The sequence below is a fragment of the Henckelia pumila genome, chromosome 4, assembly GCF_033568475.1.
Source record: "Henckelia pumila isolate YLH828 chromosome 4, ASM3356847v2, whole genome shotgun sequence".
NCBI lineage: Eukaryota > Viridiplantae > Streptophyta > Magnoliopsida > Lamiales > Gesneriaceae > Henckelia > Henckelia pumila.
Window position 1 is genome coordinate 18,763,668 of NC_133123.1, and position 24,989 is coordinate 18,788,656.

The following is a 24,989-nucleotide window of genomic DNA, read 5'->3' on the forward strand; positions in this document are numbered from 1 at the left end:
GTAAACAGATAGTTTGGAATTAATAAGGCATGCTCGCATGTAATTCATGTATTTAAACAAAATAATCAATCACATGAGAAAGAAAATAAATCAAGCGGGCTCGATCTACCCCGATCACTCACTTCTATTTCATTTCAGGAATCTTATCTCTCTGATACCACTTAATGTGAGGATCTCGATTCTAATAATCTAATCTCGAATATTAAAACAATCATTGATAAATAAATGAGCCAAGACAATCAACAATTTTTTTAACAGAGTCTCGCTCGAACAAGAAAATATCATTTTAAACTCGGTCTTAGACATATATCAATGCTAAAAATAATCGGGGTTTAAAATACATGCAATAAAATAAATTCGACAATAAAATCATGCTTCCAAATATAATCGAGTTCTAAAAGTTATTCTACTTCTAAATCGACGCCTCACATCTGTCATTCGATCCCGAGCTAACCATGCCGACTCTGACTAGCTCCTGCCCCACCTGTTGTCAAGTACACATACAAAACAAGACAACAGCCGGATAACTCCAATGAGAATAAAATCCCAGTAAAAGCGACGTAAACATGCAATATCAAATAATATATTAAAATCATAATATACATTCATATTCTTCAATGAAAATGAAAATGAAAATGAAATGCATGTGTTTAAAAATTGAGATTATCAAATCAGATAATAAAAAGAATCTCGGACAATCGGTTGGGATCCTGAGGTCAAGATCACGCAACTAACCCACCTACGCTCCCGCTCGGGGTGGCACTACGCGTCTCAAACCTTTAGACTTTGGTACAACTATAGGAGTATGCTGACACTGGGGGAACTCAACATCCCAGGCCGCTCGATATAGCTCCCAAATGTCTAATTCGAATCTGGGCAACTAAGCCCTCTAAAAATCAAGAAATTTGGCTCAAGATGAATGCATATGAATCAAATGCAATTTAATCAAATCAAAAATAATAAATTTGTGTATTCAGACATCAATGTATCGAAGATGTCAACATATTCAACTCGTATATTCAAACTCATGAATATAATATCGAAAATCATTGAAGTAATTCAAATAAGCAATCTCATGCTTTTCAAATCGAATATATGCATCAATACTTCAAACAATTTCATATATACAAACTCATGTCTTACAAGTAATATCGAAAATCAATTAATCATTCAAATTCTCATTCAATATCAAATATTCAAATAAACATGCAAGTATGTGATTTTAATCGGGAACTCGAGAATCTCAAACTCGCTCGAGTATTCATTCCCTTCGAAATCAACATCAGCTCATACCTCAGTTTTCCAAGTCCGAAAAAGTTGAAACCCGTAAACTACTGATCTCTGTCATTAAATATCCTCGACTGACTTACAATCTGCAAAAAATCAAATAATATACAAAAGTCAACATCAGTCAACTTTGGTTAAACTTTGACCGACAAATTTGCAAACTTTATCGTGTTCTCACCGCTTCACTGTTTTGAATCTCGACTCAAAACATGGATATTTGGATCTATCACGTCGAGATGATAAAAAATGGTTAACACGTTGGAGGTCGCCGGAAAATCGGAGAAGACGGTGGCGACACGGCGGCGGCAATCCAAACATGCTCCAAAAATTATTAAATTTTCCAGATATGTAGAGCTCAATGAGACGATTCCAACCATCTAAGCCACGCCCAGAACGGAGGTCCGATGCGCTAGAGATCGGAGAAAAACCAGGCAACTCCGGGCTCCGATCTACGCCATTTCTGCACCAAAATGCTCCCATAAGCTAGGGAAATGATCTCCATAACTCAAATAATCTATTACTAGCTTTAAAACCAACAAAAACGAGCTCAAATCACAAAAATTCCGACAAAGAAGATGATGAATAGTACCTACGCAAAATCCGACTGTTCTTCGTTGATTTCCCGGCGATCCAACCATCGGATCTTCAATTTCTTGGTACCAATAGACTCGTCTTGATGTTGGATACAAAGTGACTGTTTGGATCTTTGATCGGAGCTCCGGCAAACGGCCGGCAAAACCAAACGTCCGACTGCAACAGTAACTCGCGTAAATTCAAAAATTGGGGGAAAAATTCTTACTCTGTGTTTCCTCTTCTGATGTTTGATGTGATGGTATTTTTCTATGTTTGATTGAGTTAATTTGTGATGATTAAGTGTATTTTGATTGATTGTATTCATGTTATAGTTCCTAATCATTGTATGTGATTTGATATAGGAAAAGAGAAGAAATGGAACTAAAGATAGAAGAAAGAGCCGAGATAAGAGAAGAATTACGAAGCAGCAATAATAAAAAAATCATATTTAATTTAGAAAAGTTGAAATCTGATCTCCACCGTTCAGAATAAAGATCAAGATGTTTTAAAGCAGCTGTTCAAATTTCAGCTTAATCCGACGGCTAGATCTCCGGATATGAATTTTTCAAAATCATTGCTCGCTGGAAAAAAAGTCGTTCTCGATCCTGCGAACTCGTGTGCCCTAGCGCGCCTACAAGAAAGTACAAGGCAGTGGGTTGGAGTTTTTTTGCGCGCTCGATCCTACCAACTCATAGGATCGAGCGCACCGACTTTTTCGAGAAATCCTTTTAAGTTTGGAAACTTATTTCTTTAGTATTCTAGTCATATTTAAGGGTTTTGATCTCGTTTTTTGAGGGAATAATCAATCTTCTGGACGGCTGAACACGCAAGAAAACATCTGGCGGCTAGGTTCTATCTTCTCTATTCTTAGATTTTAATCTTTCTAGTTTTTGTACTTGGTTGAGGAAGACAAACCCTTGATTTTATTCAATTTGTGAGATTTTGATTTTCATTGTTTGAATTCAATTTGAGTATCAAGAGTTGTTCTGATTTATTTCATGCTTGTTTGTTTGATTATTAGATTGATCACCTGATAATTCTTTCGTACAATCTACCGCTAAATTAGAATTCAAATCCATAATTGTTTGAATCATCTGATTTGTGAAGAAACTATTATTAATATTTTCTGCTGTTGAATTTGTTAAATCGTAGGAACAACAATTGACTAGGCTAAATAGGGGTGGGCACGGGTCGGGTAGTTCGGGTTTTGGGTAGTTTGGGTCGGGTACCCGATTAATCGGGTAGTGTTTTACACTACCCGAAATCGAACCGACAACCTCGGGTACCCGATCTTCTCGAGTTCGGGTCGGTTCGGGTTCGGGTTTCTACGTTTAAAAAATGAATTTTTTTTTTAATATTCGTGCTCTTCTTTAATTAGCGTCAATTTCAAAAACAATACAGAGCATGAAAAAATCACTTGAATCATAAGTTTCCAATTATGACCAGGTTTTCCCATGTAAGAATAATAAATTTTAAAAAAAAATGAAGAAAAATCATTTGATTAAGATTAAAAAAATCCTTTGATCCGAGTTTCCAGTATGACCAGATTCTCCCATTGAAGATTAATATCAATCAAATTTATCCATACTAATGGGCTTATTCCAATTCCAAATCCCATATAACTTACATTTTTTTTAAAAAAATATTAATAATAATTGGGTAGTCGGGTACCCGATCGGGTATTTCGGGTAGTATTTTACTACCCGAAACCGAACCGAATAAATTTTAATCGGGTTCGGTTATTACCCGAACCCGATTAAAAACCCGATCTACCCGAATTTTGCACACGATCGGTTTCAGGTCGGGTCGGGTCGGGACCCGAACTACCCGATCCGATTGCCCACCTCTAAGGCTAAATACATCCGCTGGTGCATATGTTGTCTAGATTCATCAGTTTCACTCATATGAATGCTACCTTAGATTTATATCTAGATCGCTGGTATTTGGGTTAATTTATTGGTAAGGGTTAATCTAGAACGCTGGTGTCTAATTAACTAAAAGTAAGGTGAAACATGAATTAAATTTCCAATAATGAATATTCAATGTGAATTAATTATTTTTAGGGAATCGATGATCGAATTAATAATTTCAAGGGTGTAGTCGACCGATACCAAGTCTCATTAGCTTATTGATCATTCTTATTTTAATTCTTGCATAGTAGTTAGTAAAATCTAAAAATCCCCTTTTATTTATTTCCAGTATTTTTTATTACACAAATAAATTTCACTTTCCTAGTGGGAACGATCTCTCTACTACATGTTTATTTAGTTAATCTGAGTTGGGTTAATTTGGGCGTGATACGACTAAGAGTTACCAAATTTTGGCGTCGTTGCCCGGGAAAGGCGTTTAATTTATTTGTGTTTTTGTTTTTGTTTTTTTTTTAATTTTTATTATTCCACCTAGTGCTACTCTGGTTTGTTCGTGCGTGCAGGTGAATCTTCGGAAGAAGAAGAATTTTCATACGACCCAAAGATAGAAAGAATTTTGCATAGGCGAAGGGGGATTCTTGCGGTGTGATACTTCGAGATGTCAAATCGACAAATATTAGCAAGTTTTATCCAGCAACACGGAGAGCCATTCTACGCAGCATGGAAGAGATTCAAAGATTTGGAAACCATCTTTCGGTATCATGATTTTTCTAACTATTCTCTCCTTACATATTTTCTTAATGGTTTAAATGCAGTGACAAGAAAATGGGTAATTGATGGAGCTTTCACAACCGGTAAATCAATATTTTGCCAAGATGCTGATACCATGAGATACCTGTTGGATGATATGGCCGAGTTTGACTATTACTGGTATTCGCACTCTCAATACCCAGATTTTACAAACCAACCATTCGAGCTTAAAAAGGAGGAGGGAAGTTGTTTGCAGTTGATCTTACATCCGCTGGAGGATATCATGAGCAAGCTTGTGGCATCGACTGTGGAAATTGTAGAAGATCTAAAAAATTCTAGATTTTACCTTGCGGAAAAAATTGAGAATATCAAGAGATCAATCTGCCATGAACACAAAGAATAGGAAGTGAAGCAAGATACTCACGCAGTGACCAACCCAATTTGGTTTAATGATGATGACTCAGAGAACCAGGATTGGGAGTGCAAATCAATTCCTACTGAAGATTTAGAGGTGTTTGAGTCTTCTCTTCTTATTGAACCTCAGTCAAAAGATGTTCTGGAAGAAATAGCGTATGATGGAAATATGTTACCACTCAAGTTAGAGAAAGACGGAGTTCAAGAGTCTATTGATACGAGCTCATCGATAGTATTATCATACACACATCCCCAAGATCCTTCCTTTCCATTAGTACTAGTTTCAAAAGATGTTAGCTTCCGAGAGCCCGCAGAGATGTTCTCTTCCCATGTTTATCAGCTAATTTGGAGTGTTGTTGAGGTGACGAGCTTAAACTGTATACATCTAGCCAAGCTTGAGGGCACATGGAATAAAGACTCATTTGTGGTGTCATATGACACTTATTTTGGGCGTCAGCCGCTTTTTGAGGAGTGCTTCTGAGGGTCAAGCTGAAAACTGGAAATCAAGCGCTGCTTGGGAGGAAACCCAAGGAGAGTATTTTCTTCTATTTCTTTTATTTCTTTTTTTTAGTTTTTGTTTCTATTTTTCATTTTTACTTACATTGGGGACAATGTAAGATTTTAAGTATGGGGGAGAAAACTTAGCCAGTCATTGAGAGAATGTAGCCGATTTTTGAAAAAAAAAAATAAATTTAAGAGCTCATAGTTTGTGATGAATTTGACTGTTGCAATTCACTAACCCATGATGATATCGAATTGATGATGATATGCATGCTTTTGAAAATAGATGATTTGCTAACCCTGGAACACTTTGATCTCCAATGCAAATTAGAATTTGATATGGTTCTTGAATATTTTAAGCACGCATGTTTAACCAGTGAACGGTAGCAATGTATTAGATATTGTGGATGTCTGTTGGACCATTGCACGACAATAGATGTCTGTGGAACTTGATAGTTCTTGAATTTTGACGATCTCTTTGATATGATATATACTTGCTTGGGCGCACCTTAAAATTTTTTGTTTTATGAAAAAGAAAAACAATTTTTGGAAACCAATTAACTTCATCCGGGTTGCAAGAAAGATGTTTGAAATCCTATTCATCTTGTTTGTAGCTAAGTATGCGGATTATACGGGGTTAATCTTTTGAAAAAAAAAGAAGACTTTAATTCCATCCGGGCTTCGAATGTGAATGAAATTCTATTCACTATTTCATAGCTAAGTTTGCGGATTTCATGGGATTGTAGTTCCATCCGGACTATAGACGAGGGGATTGAAATTCGAATCTTATCTAGTTATATCTAAGTATGCGGGTAATTATTGGGACATTAAAATTGTCGGGTGCAAAATCCGACGGTGCGTAATTATATCTCAAGAGAGTTGTGTTGTGTTGAAGGATTGTTGAGAGGAGGGTTCTTGATTGTGAGACTTGCACTGAATTGTTATAGGTCGGCGAACAGTCTTGAAACATTTTCTTTTGAAGTTGCATGTAACTGGGGTAACGTGGCACACACACACATTCGGGGCTATATCTCGAGTTGAAATGTCTGGATATTGAACTTGTTCCGTTGTTAGCATTTTAACTCCTTTATTGATCATGCATTGAGTTTATTCCTGAGGCACAAATGTGAAGATCATGGTTATTTTTGTTATGGATTACGAGTTCGAGCTTATTTTTTGTTTTGTGTTGCTCGAGGGCGAGCAAGGATTAAGTAGGGGAAATTTGATGTGATGATATTTTTTTATGTTTGATTGAGTTAATTTGTGATGATTAAGTGTATTTTGATTGATTATATTCATGTTATAGTTCCTAATTATTGTATGTGATTTGATATAGGAAAAGAGAAGAAATGAAACTAAAGATGGAAGAAAGAGCCGAGATAAGAGAAGAATTACGAAGCAGCAATAATCAGAAAATCATATTTATTTTTAAAAAATGAAATCCAATCTCCACCGTTCAGAATGAATTTCAAGATGTTTTAAAGCAGCTGTCCAAATTTCAGCTCAATCCAACGGCTAGATCTCCAAATATGAATTTTTCAAAATCATTGCTCGCTAGAAAAAAGTCGTGCTCGATCCTGCGAACTCGTGCGCCCTAGCGCGCCTACAAGAAAGTACAAGGCAGTGGGTTGGAGTTTTTTTGCGCGCTCGATCCTACCAACTCATAGGATCGAGCGCACCAACTTTTCCGAGAAATCCATTTAAGTTTGGAAACTTATTTCTTTAGGATTCTAGTCATATTTAAGGGTTTTGATCTCGTTTTTTGAGGGAATAATCAATCTTTTGGACAGCTGAACACGCAAGAAAACATCTGGCGGCTAGGTTCTATCTTCTCTATTCTTAGATTTTAATCTTTCTAGTTTTTTTACTTGGTTGAGGAAGACAAACCCTTGATTTTATTCAATTTGTGAGATTTTGATTTTCAGTGTTTGAATTCAATTTGAGTATCAAGAGTTGTTCTGATTTATTTCATGCTTGTGTGTTTGATTATTAGATTGATCACCTGATAATTCTTTCGTACAATCTACCGCTAAATTAGAATTCAAATCCGTAATTGTTTGAATCATCTGATTTGTGAAGAAACTATGATTAATATTTTCTGCTGTTGAATTTGTTAAATCGTAGGAACAACAATTGACTAGGCTAAATACATCCACTGGTACATGTGTTGTCTAGATTCATCAGTTTCACTCATATGAATGCTACCTTAGATTTAAATCTAGATCGCTGGTATTTGGGTTAATTTATTGGTAAGTGTTAATCTAGAACGCTGGTGTCTAATTAACTAAAAGTAAGGTGAAACAGGAATTAAATTTCCAATGATGAATATTCAATGTGAATTAATTATTTTTAGGGAATCGATGATCGAATTAATAATTTCAAGGGTGTAGTCGACCGATACCAAGTCTCGTTAGTTTATTGATCATTCTTATTTTAATTCTTGCATAGTAATTAGTAAAATCTAAAAAATCCCTTTTATTTATTTCCAGTATTTTTAATAACACAAATAAATTTCACTTTTCTCGTGGGAATGATCCCTACTCTCGCTACTACATGTTTATTTAGTTAATCTGAGTTGGGTTAATTTGGACGTGATACGACTAAGCGTTACCAATGTTCCAGCGCGTGTTTTTCTATTTATATTAACCCGATATTTTTGGGTCTCGCACTAATTTATTTGATACTTAACTGGTAAAAATTAGTACTAATTCTGATATTTTTCGGTACACGCACCCAACATCTATTAACACCAGTTTATGAAATTATTGAATTTGACCAGTAAATTGGACTCATAAGTTTCCAAATTAATTTCTAAGTCCAACTTAGACTCAGACCAGTCACCTCAGTCAATATTTTTCCCAAATTAAAAAAATATCTGGCATTAATAATTATAATAATTCCAATAATCCAATCAATATCTCACAGTATCAAAATTTACCAGATATCCAAAAATAATCAAACTCATTGATTAATTGACACGTGTATTTTGTAAATACACTCTATAATCTCATTAGCAATAATAATTATTTTATAAACTCAATAATTATTTTAATTGCTAATTAATTCGGTAATTAAATTTTGGGGCATTACAGTTCCTCTGAAGCTTGTTCACTGATTGATGGAGGATCATCATGAGCCATTGACCGCTTAAATCGATGTGATTAAAAATCTACTGGAAAGCACACCAGGTCAAGTAATAGTTAAGTGGACAAATGTCCAAATTTCGAACCCACAGGGATTGTATAAGTATGAGTACCAGAATATGATTATTTATACTTAATCTAGACTAATCAATAAGAGCGATGAAAAATTCAGATTTTTTACTAAAAGAATTTAAATTGTAAATAAAGTTCAATTAAAAACACAACATAAATTTTGGATTAAATTCAATATGGGAAAAGCTCGATCAAGGACACACGTAGGTACCAGACAAATTATGTAACAAGTAGTCGATTCAAGACTCAGATTTTAATTTTAGATTACGGGAATTCTCCTAACTTATTCAAAGGTCTATTTCTTGAACAATCAAACCTATTCAAATACTGACGGATTAATTTTTCGTAATTCTAATCAAATTCAAACGCATGAAGAACTGTGAGAATTCAGTTTTCACCTAAACTACACACTGAAACCGAATTCTATTTCTAGATGGTTTTACCATGTGTTGATTATCAAAGTGATCGAAATTAATTCATCCTCTGTCGACTTGGAATCGATTAACATGCAAGAAAATAACTGGACAGATCATTCACAAGAAAAATATAAATTTGGCAATCAATAAAATAAAATCAAGTCTGAAAATTCTCAAATAAACATCCAAGTTTCTACATAAATTTGTCTGACCCAATCACGTGGCCTTGATCGAAAAGAGAAAAATTACTCAAAGTTCAACATGATTCAATAGCAAAAGTTTTTAATCCAAAACATCAATCAAAAATCAAAAATAAAAGAAAGGAAGAAGAGTAGATTGAGAGGATGATGTTGGACGCCTCTTGCCTTCAAAAGTGTTGCGTAACCCTTAATCTGGTGAATAAGTTGGTATTTAAATGTCCAAGAGTCCCCAAAAGATAATATCCTTCCAGAGCATGAATTTCCAAAAATAAAAACTCTGTACGTGCGGCTCGCTCGAGCGGACACAAGGTGCGCTTGAGCGAGCAACTTTCTGCTCCAAAGATTTCCTGGCCCGTCTTTCTCGCTCGGGCGAGCACAAAGTGCGCTCGAGTGAGAATTTCTCTGTCTCGGTGATTCCTTCTCTCTTGCTCGAGCGAGCACAAGATGCGCTCGAGCGAGCAAACCTTCTGAAATTTTTCTTGTCTACTCGGCCTTGCTCGAGTGAGCATAACCATCCGCTCGAGCGAGTGTAAAGGTGTCCAAAATCTTGTTTTTTCTGAATTTTCCTACAAAATGAACCAGGAAGAGTATTATGCAGACAAATGAATGAAATATGCTAAAACTAAATAAAACAACAACAAAAACATATGAATGAATGAAAAACAATCACAAAAATATTCATATAAAATACAGTTATCTGCCATGAAACTACTTTCTTCATCTACATTCATGACTTTGTCTGAACAACAAAGTTCTTCAGTGAGTTCTACTTTACTCCTGCATTCTTCAGTCTTGATATCTTCTTCTTCTATCTTGACTAGTTGTTGCCAAAGATTTTTGGATGTTGAACATGCTTCCACTGTTTTGGCAATGCAGTTGCCAATGGTTGTATTCCAGAAGCTTTTAGCAAGAATTCCAAATGCATCCATAATGAAAATTTCATAAACAAGAAGGGTCTTCGCTCTGATACCATTTGTTGGGATCAGTTTGGGGGAGCTAAACTGCTTGATAAACTGATCTCTTGAACTAATGTAGCAGTTGATTTCCAAAACACTTAGTTTGGTTTAGTTGGGGTTAGTCAACTGAGTTTTGTCCTTCTCGTGTGTCGATGTTAATTGACCAACTAGATAAGTGCGGAATAAGGTCAACTAAGAGATTGAACTTGTAATTATATGGATTGTGCGTGAGTGTGATAAACTGAAAGTAAAAACATCAAAGGCTTTTTTTATGGATGTTTGGAAATTTCCAAGACTTCTACGTCACCCCTTCTTCCATCTCGAAAGGATTCACTCTATAAGACTTTGATTATTACAATACACTTGCAACAGCCCACTCCAAGACTAGGACATACACACAATGTCTATCCCAGAACTCCTAGAAATACTCAAGAACACAGTTCACGACTGCTTCTTGTTACAAGAAGGTTTGAAGCACCTCAACTGATATATCACTGATACAACACTTGGTATTACACAACACTTAGCATTAATTGATCCTTAACTGATCTGATATGCTTGAATGCTTGTGCTTGTGTTCTTTGATTCTCAGATGATAGGCTTCAAGATACTTGATTTCTCAATTGGGTGGGTAAACTAGATGAGTTCAGTTTACCTCTGTTAACTTGAGTATGTGTGCAAGAATTCTTATTGAGTCGGATGCAAAATCTGATATGCTTTGTGAGTATTTATACTTGATGGACAACGACTCTTTTGAATTTGACTTAATACCTTTAGTTTGTCCCATCTGCAGACATTCACTGACATGATCGTACACTGATGAGCTCTGTAAATGCGACGTGTTGTCTTGTACGGACAAGTCTATCCAAAAGACCTTCGATGATATGGTTTGACTTGCTCAGCCTTTTGATCAGTTGGATTGGGCATCGGTTTAGCTTTGAAAAACTGATCCAGTTGCGTACACTTGTTTGCATTTGAGGAACTGATTCAGTTTAGCTCCGTAAACTGAATACAGTTTACCTATGTTAGGTCGACTGCTCTTTGATCCTTTATGACCACTTGATGGTTTCAGTTCAGCTCTTGGTCAAAGTCAACTTATTTGATGTGGTCAGTTTAGCTTTAGAGCACCTTATCCAGTCTATGTCTGTATCTGGTCACGATCAGTTGGACTGAGATTATTTGCTCAATTTTATAAATATTAAAACTTTGTAATCCCTAACATAATCTCTAACATACTAAAAGTGTATACAAGATTTGCGTAATGAAATGATACAAAGTGGATCAGAAGATTTAAGCAACAATTTTCTTAATTATTTTAAATAATGGAAATCTATTTTGGGAAATTGTAATACTCTATCTACCATATAATTATTTTCATTTTTTGTTTCAACCATATAATTATTTTTTGGTTAACATATATATTTAATAAGATTTTTTTTCACCAAATTCCCCTGTGAAACATTGAAAATACACACTTTTTCTCTGTGAAATTTTAATAGGCACTCAATCCCTTAATCTTTTGTAATAGTTAACGTTAACCCTTGTAACGGTGAGTTTGTTAAATACGTGCTGTTCAATAACTCATTGTGGCGAGGGTTAAACGTGCAATTATTACAAAATGTTAAGGGTTAGGGTGTCTATTAAAATTTCACAAGAGAAAAGTGTATTTTCAATATTTCACAGGGGAGTTTGATGCAATAAATTCTATTTAATAAATTATAATTTACTCATATATTTATTTTTCACAAAACACTCATAAAACAGTCTCACTTGTCAATTTTATAAGACGAATATCCTATTCGACTCGACCTGATTCATGAAAAAATATTACTATTTACGGTAAATATTGATTGGATCGATTAATGTCATGTATATAAATTCATTAGATTATCTCACAAAAAAACGTATTCTTTATTATTATTTTTTGATAGAGTGATGTCATTATCTTTTAAATCATTTCAACAAAAAATAATTTTTAAGCATTATTTTTTTTAAAAAAATTATATTTCTTGTCAAATATGTTTTACCCCACTCACAAAAACCTATTAATTAATTTATTAAAAAATAATAATCTCCTCTTAAGTATTCTACATTTTTCGAAAATCATATTTGTAAAATAAACTTACATTTTAAAATTTTATAAATTATAACAGTAAGAATTGGTATCAAGGAGGAACTTAAAATGAGATATACTTGTAAATAAAAAATAATGCATAGTGATATAATTTAACCAAAATAATTTATTAAAATTAGTTGAATTTCAATTTTAGTAACAAAAATTTAGCTAAATTATTTATCAAATCACACAAAAAAATATTTACATCTGCACAACATACCCTAGGTAATATTCATTTATATTAATGAGAAATATTCTAATTTTCCTGACATAATAAGGAAACATATGCATTTTATTTTATAAATCTACATACTATAAAGCGCGAATAATGTAAAATGGGCCAGTTTCCTCCCGGTTCCCGGTAAAAAAAAACCACGCGTCGTTACTTGCTTACACCGCCCAACAAGATCCAAAAGCGTCGACAGAAGAGTGGTGGAGTGAATCGGTGGTTACCGTTTCTGTCTTCTCTCGCTTTTGTTTGTGTTTCTCTTTTGTGAATCAGCACTTTACCGCATCCTCTTCTCTTTCGATCGTTCCACATGCTGTACAATATATCTGCGTTTTGCTTTGTTCATGGGTGCTCCTCGGCTCCGTCGGTAATAAATCAGCGGATACAGATGGGGGTTCAAGCAATGAGCGCAATAGACCGAGGGATTCCGATGCTCACCGGAAATTCAAGACCATTGATGAGTTGCAAACTATGAGAGTGTCAAGCAGCTATACCGAAACCCGCTTATAATTCCTACGGCTTCCGATCTGCACTGTGTTCCCTCTTCGTGGGATTGAAGAGCTTCGACTGGGTGAGTTGTGTCCTCGCATTTTTTTTCCTTTTTTTTCGGTTTTTGGATATTCTCGGTGTCGTGCCGTCGTGTTTCTCCATCCCGCTCTTCTTTTACTGTTTTGGGCTTTCTGATATTTTTTTTAAGATGCTCAGCTTCCTCACTGGTATCTTATTATTTCTAGATTTATGCAAATTGTATGTTGGTTGACTGTAATTCAATCTTTTTTCTGCTGAAAATTTGTTTCCAAGGAAACAAATATGGAGAAACTCAAGAGAAAGCTTGACTTTTTTTGTAGTTTTCTGGATTGCTTGCCCTCGCTTTGCTTCTGTTATCTGGAAACGGGAATTCTCCAGTGGATTTTTGGGGTGTTTCTTGATCAGAGTTTCTCGAGAGACAGTTCTTTGCTGAGTTTTGTGTTTCAAGAACACGAAAAAGATGCGAAGAATGCTCTGTATTTCATCGTTGGAATATTCGGTGGGCTTTTCCTCGCATGTATACTTCGAAGAATCTTTTCTTGGGGTGCAAATTTTTTTTTTACAAAAATTTTATCTGCGTCTGCTGATTTTATCGTTTTCATGTCATTTTGCTTTCGTTCTGTTTCAAGATTGAAGAATTCTCACTTCTTTATCATCACATTAAGGTATTTTACAAAGATTATAATTAAATGATTATCTCTGATAGGATTACCTTCAAAGGATCATTTTCAAAATTTCCACTCGGATATATAGCAAGTGTGTTTCAAAAACTGTTATAAAATAAACTTTATAGTCAGAACAATGTACATTATTTTATATTTATGTTTTGTGGACAATATTTATTTGGTTAAAAATGATGTGGAATAAATAATCCAAAGACTATTTATCCATGTTGAATGTGCCAAATACATGAGTATTTCCCATCGACTTTAAAAGTATAAATAAAACTAAGAAAACCAGTGTGGTCCTGTACAATTGTTTAAATGTGATATTAGTCATATATTTTGACTAAATTTAGTCTCATTATCATTGTTAAAAAATAAAATAACTAAGGTAGTGATGGACTGATTTGGTCACTCCACTGCAGCAAAAGAAAAATAGCGGCCAAACGAGAATATTTTAGCAGACCGATCATCACATTCTCTTCCATTCTTCTTCTCCCTTTCTTGCTCCTTCTTCAATGTCTTGCAATTCTTTGGCCTTCAATCCTCTTGCGTGTTGTTGTTCTATCTTCTGGGGATTGCACGACTTCGTCTGGGTTAATTTTTTCCCTTTTTCTTCTTCTGTTTTTTTTTTGTTTGCTGGTTTTGACATATTTGCGGTGATTTTTCTTCACTTTGACCTTCTATTCTTGTTGTTTGGATTTCTAAATTAAAATCTACGTGACATCTTCTACCCCAACATTAATCACACACTGTTGCAACATCGATTTCACTTCTCCTTTTTCTCAAGACCCAACTCTCCAATTATCGGTGGTTCAAATTTGAGTTTACTGAGCTTGATTTGTATTCTGATTATATAGTCTCTATTCTTTATTTTCCAGTTGCTTCATTTGTTTTTTATTATACGCATGGTGACTTTGTTCTTTAAAAATCAAAACATTATACTGATCATGAGGTAATTTAACCATACAGAATACCACTTGGGCCAGCTAAAAGCTAAGATTGCGAAGCTGAAGACACAGCTGTTGGAGCTGTCAAAAGTATGCGACTTCTTGATTTGTATATTAGTATTCTTAGTTTTCAAAAAATTTCCTACTTAAATTATTTGTTTGGGTAGCTTGATCAAGTTTGCAAGCCACGTTCTGATGGGTGTTCATTATGGATCAGGGTTCAAGTGGAGCCATGGAGGGTTTTGAAGTTACAAAATTTGGGTACGGACGTGTTGCATTGATAGGCTTTCCCACGTTTGTTTTCTCAGTACTTTAGGAATGTATGTGTTGGAAGAAGTGAAAGAAAAACGACGATTGCTGGAGCTTCTCACTCTAAAATTGGATCCTACTTTTCTTCACATAGTTGATTATTAGTCAAGTGTACTTAAATGGTTCTTGTCTCATTCTTTACTGTCTCAAGTGTACTTATCCAATGGCCACCATTTCAATTTTAACCATTGGAAATTGTTCTTTTGATATGATATAATTTGTTCGAAGATTGCTAATGTTAGATGTGAAAAATGTAGCTTTCCAATTTGAATTGCATTTGAACTTTGAAAGCTAAAATCAATGCCAGGTTATAGCTGTGTCCAAATCTTCCGATATTGTGCTGATGGTGTTGGATGCTTCAAAAGTAATTATAATCGGTTGCCTATTTGAAAAGCATACTATACTATTTTGGCTGCTGAAATATTTGATTTTAGTTGCAATACTGAAATTGTATTATCCTAAATCGTGTTTTCATCTCACTTATTGGAAAGGAAGTAGCATCCTATAATTGAAATTGACAACCACGTAATTGATATTTTGGGTGTTGTAACTTACATATTTATGATTATTTATTCAGCTGTTTATCGATTTGGGTGTTGTAACTTACATATTTATGATTATTTATTCAGCTGTTTATCGATTTCATGTTTGTGGTAATGGGATGTGATGCATTAACTTTTTTTTTAATCAGCTATGTTGAGAAGCTTGTGAGTGCAGAGGCTGCACTAGAGAAAGTTATTGGCCGAGACATATGTTTCTGTACTTTTCTACAGTTATTATTATTATTATTATTATTATTATTATTATTATTATTATTATTTATTAATATTAATGTAAAAATTCGAAAGAAAATGATTGTTTCCAATTTCCATGGGTTTTTACCTACGTGGCTCGCCCTGACAAAATTGTTGTTGGGTGTCACTCATATAGGGCTTTCATAACGTCAAATCTCCTTACTCACTTACCCCATTTTTTTTGCTGTAAATTTACTGGTTCTGGAGTATATAACAGAACCTTTGCACCATTTGGTTTTTAGGTTATGCTTTCAATCAAGTTAATTAAGCTCATTATCTAAAAAACAGAAACAATCATACGTTACACTGTAAATCTGGGTAAACACCTCAAGATTTGAGGTGGCTCATACCTAGTATAATGATATGTCTGAAATGAAATCTTAAGTAATTTTCTTTAAAAAAATATAACCAAATTTATGTCATATTTCTAATTTATTATCAGGAAAAAAAATATTTTTCGAATATATATTATAATATAACTAAATATATCCCACTCTAAAAAAATGAATATATTCCCGTATCTAGCAAATTGAGTTATGGGTATTTGTGATGACTACAAAAAACTTAAAATGAAATATATAAATGAGTTTAACTCCTAGACATTTATTGTGAGTGTTAACATCGAAAAATGTTGGGTAAACGTGATAACTTTTCTCAGTTAGGTCTTTCCCTGCCACCGTGCATCATAACTAAGCCGATCTCCTGCACACAATAGACAGCTCGTGAATGGGCAGTTTTTCAGCGTGGTCACTCCGATGCCTAAGTCAATATAAAGCTTATAGGAGACGAAAAATCTAAGAAAATATGCAGAAAAGTGTGAAATATATTGTGTATGTGATTGTGTATATTCTCAATGTCTGTCAAGAATGAATCAAACTGGTATTTATAGACGAAGCCTATAAGAGTCCTACCCAAATTGGAAGAGCAAGAAGATTTGGTTTTTTTTCTGAATTCAAATTAACTTTCATATTTATCAAATATTCTTTACTTATATTGCTAGATATGCGGAAATCTAGATAATAAATAATATATCTGATTCATCTTTCAAGACCCGAGTATTTATGGGGATATCACAAGTCACCGATCCTAGTCGGGCTAGAGTACCACTTTTTGTCCCGATTTAAACACTCGGGTTTTGAAAGATGAATAAGATATATTATTTATTATCTAGATATTCGTATATCTAGAAATATAAGTAAATAATATTTGATAAATATGAATTTGAATTTAGAAAGGAAACAAATCTTCATGATCTTCCAATTTGGGTAAGATTCTTATAGGCTTCGCCTATAAATACCAGGTTTGATTCATTCTTGACAGAACATTGAGAATATACACAATTTAATACACAATATATTTCACACTTTGCTACATATTTTCTTAGAGTTTCCGTCTCCCATAAGCCCTATATTATCCTAGGCATTAGAATGGCCATGTCAGAAAACTCTTTCGACACCCATTCATGAGTTGTATATTGTGTGCAGGAGATTGGCTCAGTTACAATGCACGGTGGCAAGGGAATATCTAACTGGAAAAATTTATCACGTCTACTCAACTTTTTTCGGTGTTAACAGTGGGTATCTACTAAGCACCCGCTGATTTGATACACACACACACTCACACCCCTACTTTGGACAACTACTAAGCACCAACTAATTTAACATTTATTTATTTATCTATCTATCTATCTATCTATCTATCTATCTATGTGTGTGTGTGTGGAGAGAGAGAGAGAGAGAGAGAGAGAGAGAGAGAGAGAGAGAGAGAGAGAGAGATATGGGCACCACCAGTCATCACCACCCTCTCACAATCTGTGTGACCACCCTCCAATCGAGTTCGTGCAGATTGACAGTCGTTCGAGTGGAGACTAGTGGTGGGTGTTTAGTGTCGGGTATCGGATACCCGATCCGATCTTATCCGGTCGGGTATAACCCGAACCCGATATTTTGCGTGTCGAGTTGGTGTTTGATAGTTTTTTACTACCCGATCGGGTATCGGGTACCCGATATGTTTTTTTTTTTAAAAATCAATAAATTATATTATGGACTTATGCAGGCTAAGGGCTATGACAACTAAATTCACACAGCCCACCAATTCATCTTTCTTTCCCTATTAATTTTATTTCCCCAACTAAAACGACCCATCTTCTCTCCTCAACACTCCAATTGGCAATCTCGATTACTCCATAGCTAGCGTCTGCTGGCTAGGGTTTCGACCTTCACTCCATTACCCACCCCATGGCTGGACACACCAACATAGTGCTGGTCTCACCTGGACGATGGACACAAACAATCAGTCCATAACCCTCGAGGCTCGCAAAGTGAACGACTAATCCAGGATCTATCCCTCTCTTGAGTCGCGAAGACGAGAACCAGCACTCTCTTGATGTTAATCTCTTGTTAGATTCCTTGATAATATCGGATATTTTTATATCAAGTTTATTCATGGATAATAATTTTCCTATCAATGCTTGTATTTTTTTAAGAAAATATATCTACTTTAATTTTCGGGTACCCGAACTACCCAACATTTTCCGGTACCCGACTGTCGGGTACCCGAAAGTTTCAGGTTGGTGTCGGGTAGTCAAATTTGCTACACGACATATAGGTTACCCGAACCGAAATCCAAAATTGATCATACCCGACCCAATGCTCAACCCTAGTGGCAACTGATGTTCAAGTTCCGTTCAAGAGACAAGCATCCAATGATTGAGAGAGTTTTTTTATAATCAAACATTTTATGTGGTGTTTCAATTAAATCAGTGAATTTGTACTCATCAAAGTCAAATTTCAATACCTCATCACTGATTTATTGTAGTTCTGCATCGGCCATCAGAAAATGAACCTCATCATCTTCATTGTTTTAGGATGAACTTTCTGTTTCTGATATTCAGAGTCTGATTCAGTCCATTTTATTTTCCTTCTCCAGCAACAAGTATTTTTTGGCCTCTTTTATTTCTAACTTACTTTTTTTCTTCCTCGTATTCTTTTTCTTGTCACGACTTTTCTTTTCTTTGTCATAAGATCATTTCACATCCTTCTTTGGCTTGATGCAATCGGAAACAAAACGCCCTGTCTTTTCACTGTTGAAACAGACATTGTCATTCTCTTCAGAGTTTTTCTTGTAATATTGAATTCGGCCAGAGTTGGGGAATTTTCCTTGGTTCTTCCATAAAAACTTTCTGAATTTCTTCAAAAACAATCATTGCTTGATTGTTCGGCAGTCCTTTCTGATGATGATGCTTGTTTGACAGAGGTTGCAGCTAAAGCCACAGTCACCTTGAGAGTTGATTCTTCTCCTGTTCTTGTTTCCAGTTCGAACTCATAGGTTTTCAAATATACAAATAATTCATGTAATTCTAACTTGTTTAAATCATTTGATTCTCTCATGGAAATTGTATTGCCATCTCACTCTCTCGACAGAACCCTCATCACCTTGAGTGATACTTCCTTATTGGAATAATCCTTGCCAAGACTGCTTAGTTCAATTATCAATTCGTTGAACCTTTCATCAAAATCACTCATGGATTCACCAGGTTTCATCTTCATGCTCTCAAATTTATTCATAGCCACAGTCAGGTTACTTTCTTTTATTTAATCATTTTCTTCACATAGCTGAATGAGCTTTTCCTAGATTTATTCAGCTGAAGTGCACATCTTGATTTTGAAAAAGTGTTATTATAAAGAGTCTTATAGAGTATGTCATTGGCCACATTTTTCAAGTTTCATTTCTTTTATCATCGATCGTCCATCACATCTGTGTTTTTCAATCATTTGTGGTGAACCTTTCGTGATGGTCACAACAATTTTGGTTTTCATGATCTTGATTGTTCTATTAGTAATTACGTACCACATATCATCATATTCCCTAGCAAGATATGCTTTCATTCTGATATTCCAGTCATCAAACTTTTCCTTGGAGAACATATGGATTTTTGCTGAATGAGCTCATTTTTTTTTATCAAGGTTCAAAGGTCGAGATAAAACCCTCTTTGATAAAACTTGTTAGGATCGGGTATGTTGTGACCCGCACCGTGATCACCTTCTAATCATAAGCTTAAGTATGCAATTAAACAATAAATAAACTTAATCAAAGTAAAATGCGGAACTTAAATAAACTAATACCATAAAAGTATAACTTAGTGGTCAATCCTGCAATCCTGCCTTGGTCACCACCTAAGCTCTCAATCCTCAGGAGAACTAGTTGCAACTGCCCCATCGATTGGGGTGTCCAGACAACAGAAAATAACCGGACGTGAGCATAAAACGCTCAGTACGAGAGTATGAATATACAATATTATATGTGCATGTATGCAAGTGTACTGGTTACCAAGACTCTCAGGTCAAGAAACAAACTCATAGATCGGTTCCATGGTATATAGCACGTTGCGCTGTTGCATCAGGAGTGGCTCCTATACCCGGTGGATAATGGTGACCTGATACTAGTACAAGTGTCCAACATAACAGTGACCTGACACAAGACTTACGTATCCAACCATCCACGACTCGTAGGGTGAGCGCTCTACTACAGGATATCTCAAGGATACTGGATCAATATGCTCACGTATGCAACATGCAATCATGACATGCTATACAGGTAAAATCATATAAAACATGCAACCACATAATACATGCATACTCAATCTGGATATCTCGAATAGTACTTCCGTACCTTTCTAAGGCAAATTCTAGAAGCTCCCATCTAGGTTCCAAGCCTACCATATAGCACTACAATACATAATAACCATGTATTATCTAGCATGCCAAACATCACCTATCATGCTCTAAAAGACTTAATTAAACTATAGTATACTCTCTATTTTATATAAGGAGCCAGAGCTATACCTTCATCCGTCGTCAACCCGCTGATGTCGAATACCCCAAAGCTTGGGCACAGCCTTGCTATGACCCCTGGACACTTCGCCAAATCTTCGTTGCTTGGCCACCACTACGGACACTGTCCGTTATAAAAATACTACTTTATACTCCAACTCTTAAAGAAAGAGTCTCGAAGCCATTAAAATAGAGCCATAATGGGAGAGGAAAGGATTCGGAATGAATCAAAATGAGTAGGGAATCGATGATTGAATGAATGAATATCAAGGGTGTAGTCGACCGATACCAAGTCTCGGTCTTGCATGTTAGTGAATTTTAATTGTTTAAAATTTTCAGTAGTTAATCTCAAACTTCAAAACCCTCTTTTATTTATTTAGAACACATTAAATTTACATTTCCTTGTGGGAACGATCCCTACTCACACTACTGCATTATTTGTTTATCTGATTGAGTCGGGTAATTTGGGCGTGACACGATTAAGCGTTACCAAATTTTGGCGCCGTTGCCGGGGAACGGTGTTAATTTATTGTGTTCCTTTTCTTTTTGTTTTGTTTTGATTAATCTCAATCTCATATTTTTTTCTTTGTTCCTAGTTCTCTCTAGTTCATGCTTTCAGGTGATCTTGATGACGAAGACTTTCTCTACGATTCGGAAATTGAAAGGACTTTGCATAGGCGAAGGAGAGAACTTCGTAGGCAACAACAAGAAGCCGCTGCTCGAGCTGCTTTTCCAAAAGAAGAAGAAATGGCTGCTAATGCGAACTTGAGTCTTAGACAATTGGGCACTCCTGATCCCAATCAACAACATTTATGCATTATTTTTCCTACATTAGAAAATAATGCTACTTTTGAGCTTAAGTCTGGATTAATTCACTTATTACCTTCTTTTCATGGTCTTGCATGTGAAGATCCCAATAAACACTTGATGGAGTTTCACGTGGTCCGCACGAGTATGAAACCCCATGGAGTGACAGAGGAACAGATTCAACTGAGAGTCTTTCCTTTCTCTTTGAAGAGTGCTGCTAAGGATTGACTATACTACTTGCCATCTGGCTCCATCACAACTTGGACAGAGATGAAAAGAACCTTCTGGAGAAATACTTTCCAGCCTCTAGAGCTGCAAAGATCCGGAAGGAAATCTATGGGATCAAGCAATACTCCGGGGAGTCACTGCATGAATACTGGGAGCGGTTCAAGAAGCTTTGTGCTAGTTGTCCGCAGGATCAGATAAGTGAAAACCAATTGATTCAATTTTGCTATGAAGGTTTGTTACCTCATGACAGGAGCATGCTGGACGTAGCCAGTGGAGGAGTTTTCGTTGACAAAACTCCGGTACAAGCAAGAAATTTGATAGAGAATATGGCTGCCAATTCTCAACAATTTGGCACCATCAGGAACGAGCATCCACCAAGGAAGAACAACGAGGTAAATGTCTCTTCCCTTGAACAAAAATTAATTGAATTGACGACTCTTGTGCGTCAGATGGCTGTAGGGAATGGACAAACTGCAAAGGCATGTGGAATTTGTGCTGCAATGGGACATGCTACTGATACGTGTCCCACACTTCAAGAAGAATCAGTTGAACAGGTCAATGCTACTGGAGGATTTCCTGGACCACCCCAGCGAAAATATGATCCTTATTTCAACACATTCAATCCTGGTTGGAAGGATCATCCAAATCTAAGATATGAGAATCCTCAAGCAAATCAATCGGAGCCTCAAGCACCACCACATAATCAAAATTATAGGCCCCCGTATCCTCAACAGCAACAGCAGCGACCTCAGATACCAACACCAGGTGAGTTTCTCGAAAATATAGTTAAGGAACTTGCCACTAACACTGCAGCTTTTCAACAGAAAACAAGAGCAAGTATCCAGAACATGAACACCCAGATGGGACAGCTCTCCACCGCCATCAACAAGCTAGAAGCACAATATTCCAATGCTCTACCATCTCAAACAATTCCAAACCCAAGAGAAAACGCAAGTGCAATCACTCTAAGGAATGGGAAGGAGTTGAAGATCAAGGAAAAAGAAGTGGAGACTTCACCCAAGGAGAAACAGCAAGAAGAGCCGAAGGAGACTGATGGAGAAGCATCCAAGGAAGAAGCGCCAAGAGGTAAGTTTCCTCCACTTTCTGAATATAAGCCTGTCGCCCCTTTTCCATTAGTACTTAAGGAGTCTAGAAAAGATGAAGGGATAGAGGACCTTTATGAAACTTTTCGTAGATGTGAGGTAAATATTCCGTTGCTAGATACTATTAAGCAGGTGCCTCGATACGCGAAGTTCTTGAAGGAACTATGCACAGCAAAGAGGAAACAGACATTGAAGGGCTGTCAAAAAGTGGAACTTGGTGAGAATGTATCTGCTGTGATCCAAAGAAAATTGCCCGCAAAATGTAAGGATCCAGGTATGTTTTCTATCCCATGCACCATAGAGAATGTTAGACTTGAGAAGGCCATGCTAGATCTAGGAGCATCAATCAATGTTATGCCTTATTCTATCTATGCATCCTTGAAACTTGGCCCATTGAACAAAATTGGAGTTGTTATTCAACTAGCTGATAGGTCTAATGCATACCCTAGGGGAGTAGTATAAGATGTGTTAGTGCAAGTTAATGAATTGGTGTTTCCTGCAGATTTTTATGTGCTAGACATGGAAAACGGAGATCATAATAGTCCTATTTTGTTAGGCAGACCGTTTTTGAAAACTTCCATGACAAAAATTGATGTTCACAGTGGCACACTTACTATGGAATTCGATGGCGAGATGTGAAATTTAATATTTATGATGCCATGAAATTTCCTGATAGTGATGATTGTGTATTTTCTGTTGATATTGTGGATTTCTTGGCCCAAGATTATTGTGAGCATGCAGGGAAAGATGAGCTAGAGGTGGCTATTACAGCACCCATTATGCAGACGGAAGATGGAATTTGATGCAGTCAAGAAGTGGAAGAGATTGAGAAACTTCTGAATAATTCACATGAGCTACCTCAGTCAAGTAATGTCTCTTACTTATCTTTGTCAATCTCTAATACTAGGCATCTTCCATCTGTTTTGCAGGCACCAGTGGCTGAATTGAAGACGCTTCCGAACCAACTGAAGTATGTTTTCCTTGGTAAAGGAGAAACACTACCGGTTATCATCTCCAACAGTTTGGAAGTCGATCAAGAGGAGCAATTAGTCAAAGTGTTACAAGAGCACAAGACTGCTATTGGATGGACCATAGCAGACATTAAGGGAATCAGCCCTTCCACATGCATGCACCGAATATTGATGGAGGAAGGAGCAAACCCCTCACGTCAGTCGCAACGCAAACTGAATCTACCGATGATGGAGGTGGTAAAAGCTGAAATTTTGAAACTACTTGAAGTTGGGGTTATCTACCCAATTTCTGACAGTCAGTGGGTCAGTCCGGTTTAAGTGGTGCCCAATAAAATCGGAATTACTGTGGTAAAGAATAAGGATGATGAGATGGTTCCCACTCGTATTCAAAATGGGTGGAGGGTTTGTATTGACTATAGGAAGCTGAATGCCGGAATCCGAAAGGACCACTTTCCTTTACCCTTTATTGATCAAATGATTGAAAGGTTAGCGTGTCATCCTTACTATTGTTTTCTTGATGGATATTCTGGTTATTTTCAGATTTCTATCGCACCAGAGGATCGGGAAAAGACGACGTTCACATGCCCGTTTGGCACCTTTGCATATCGACGGATGCCCTTTGGACTTTGCAATGCACCGGCCACTTTCCAACGGTGTATGGTTAGTATTTTTTCGGACTTTATTGAGCATATCTTAGAAGTTTTCATGGATGACTTCACTGTCTATGGTAATTCCTTTGAAAACTGTCTATCTAACCTTGCACTTGTCCTTAAGAGGTGTGTCGAAACCAACCTAGTTTTAAATTCTGAAAAATGTCATTTTATGGTTGGGCAAGGTGTGGTTTTGGGTCATGTTGTGTCATCTAAGGGCATAGAGGTAGATAGGGCTAAAATTGATATCATTCAGTCTCTCCCTTATCCTACATGTGTGCGGGAAGTGCGTTCTTTTCTTGGCCATGCAGGTTTTTACAGGAGGTACATCCAAGATTTCGCCAAGATCGCATCCCCATGTGCAAGCTATTACAAAAAGATGTGTCATTTGAGTTTAATGAGTCATTCAAATCATCCTTTGACAAATTGAAGAATTCCTTGACATCTGCACCAATAATCCAACCACCGAATTGGAGCCAGTCATTCGAGATTATGTGTGACGCCAGTGACTATGCCGTTGGCGCTGTTTTAGGCCAGAAGGTTGGGAAAGCATCGCATGCTATTTATTACGCTTCGCGTATACTGAACGATGCCCAACGAAATTATTCCACTACTGAAAAGGAGCTTTTA

At 36.2% G+C, this 24,989-nt stretch overlaps 1 long non-coding RNA gene across 2 annotated transcripts; it reads left to right on the forward strand.

Moving 5' to 3' along the window:
• Positions 1-12,745: 12,745 nt before the first annotated feature.
• On the forward strand, positions 12,746-15,131 carry LOC140867660 (uncharacterized). Of its 2 annotated transcripts, none has more exons than XR_012145221.1 (3): positions 12,746-13,096; positions 14,688-14,755; positions 14,883-15,131. It is a non-coding gene; the product is annotated as an uncharacterized lncRNA (long non-coding RNA). The 2 variants fall into 2 exon arrangements; XR_012145220.1 differs by lacking the exon at positions 12,746-13,096 and adding an exon at positions 14,091-14,311.
• The last annotated feature ends 9,858 nt before the right edge of the window (positions 15,132-24,989 follow it).